This window comes from Phocoena sinus, chromosome 17 (assembly GCF_008692025.1).
Source record: "Phocoena sinus isolate mPhoSin1 chromosome 17, mPhoSin1.pri, whole genome shotgun sequence".
Taxonomy (NCBI): domain Eukaryota; kingdom Metazoa; phylum Chordata; class Mammalia; order Artiodactyla; family Phocoenidae; genus Phocoena; species Phocoena sinus.
The window spans coordinates 5,053,469-5,055,363 of NC_045779.1; the positions used below are offsets into that span (position 1 = coordinate 5,053,469).

At 43.7% G+C, this 1,895-nt stretch overlaps 1 pseudogene; it reads left to right on the forward strand.

The window, feature by feature from the left end:
- Positions 1–472: 472 nt before the first annotated feature.
- Positions 473–891, forward strand: LOC116742672 (annotated as a pseudogene).
- Positions 892–1,895: the final 1,004 nt, after the last annotated feature.

Genomic DNA, 1,895 nt, shown 5'->3' on the forward strand with positions numbered 1-1,895 from the left:
CACCTATTTTGGAAAGGCAAGGAACAGAATGCCTCTTAGAATGCTGAGAATAAACGTTTAACAAAGTTATTCTTTTTCAGGGAGTGACTCATGTCTTTCTATTTGGCTGAATGTTCCTTAAGGGCACGGACCACACCTTATACTTAGAATATGCATATTAGACTTACGCATCTCGACGGAATCTGTTCCGTAGGAATTTGCGTTGGTACAAGGTAGCTATTATCTTGGTTAGAGTTGCAGATGTCCAAAAAATCTGTATCCCTTGAATTAAAATAAATAAATGCCTGGGGAGGGAGTCAGAGGAGGACTCGGGGTGCGGCAGACTTGTGCCTGAGGTGGCAGGAATAAGACGGTAGTGTTCCCGCATCACATGCTTCTCAGAGCCGAAAGAGGACGCAGCTGCAGCCACTCCACCTACTGAAAAGATCACCGAACTTGAGGTCAAAGGGCTTAGGTCAAAGATTTTTGCAGAATGGAAACAGACTGTAATCCCATGGAGCTGAGCAGTGTGTCAGGATTTGAAGAAGATGCAGAGCTTAATGGCTTTTGAAGGATCTGATATGAAAGACATGAGGCTGGAAGCTGAAGGAGTTGTAAAGGATGTTCTCTTTGCAGTTAACACCATGTTTGTCTCAAAAACACTGTGCTGTGCAGACGATGTGGCCTATATCATTGTGGAAACAAGAGAAAGGAGTAGATACTGTCTGGAGCTCACTGAAGCAGGGCTCGGGGTGGTAGGTTGTGCTTTCGACCAGGTGGATGATCATTTACAGACTCCCTCCCATGAAACAGTCTGCTCCTTGCTGGATGTGCTCAGCCCTGCCTACCAAGAAGCATTTGGAAATGCACTCCTTCAAAGACTTGAAACTGAAAAGGGATGGACAGTCATGATAAGTTCTTTCCTGTTAGAGGGGCTGTTGGTGGTACACATGTTGACATAAAGCTTGAAATTCTTGCAGATGGTCATAGTAGAGAATGCATCTTTGATTTTGTGTCTTTATCATTTTTTGCTTCACATTTAGGCTTTTGATTGAGAACTTTATTGACTAACGAATTGTGTTTCTCAGTTTCTGATTCGTTAAGGAAATCCTGAGGCCATTGCTGTGATGCCATCATTAAGACATTCAAATTTCTTCATATAGTATCTCTGGCATTCTGAAAACCTAATCAGTACTTCATTCTCTTATTACAGGACTTTGATGCTGCCAGCACTTTCTTTCACATAGGAAATTCTAGATTTGCATGGTCATATAGGAAATAAACTAACTTCAAACTTTGATTCAGCTTGCTAAATCAGGGGTTTACTGCCAGCTTGGGCTGACTTTGTAGTAATTGTTTTGCTACTAGCCTTACCGGAAACAAATTATCAACTAGTTTCCCCTGCACAAATTTTGAAATTCACTGCTTCATTTAATCTATTTATATTATTAATATGGACTGATAAAAATGAATTAAGTATATATTATGTAGCTAGTGTTACATGAAAAACAGGTACTCAGGGGGCTTCCCGGGTGGCACAGTGGTTAAGAATCCGCCTGCCAATGCACTGGACATGGGTTCGAGCTTTGGGGAAGATTCCACGTGCTACGGAGCAGCTAAGCCCGTACGCCAGAACTACTGAGCCCGCGTGCTGCAACTACTGAGCCTGCGTGCTGCAACTACTGAAGCCTGCGTGCCTAGAGCCCGTGCTCCGCAGCAAGAGAAGCCACCGCAATGAGAAGCCCACGCACCGCAACGAAGAGTAGTCCCTGCTCGCCGCAACTAGAGAAAGCCCATGCGCAGCAACGAAGACCCAATGCAGCCAAAAATAAATAAATAAGGAAGAAAAACAGGTACTGAAATAGTACCATATTCCTGTTTGCACCAGCCAGCCAAGTAAGAGGACAAACCGTCAG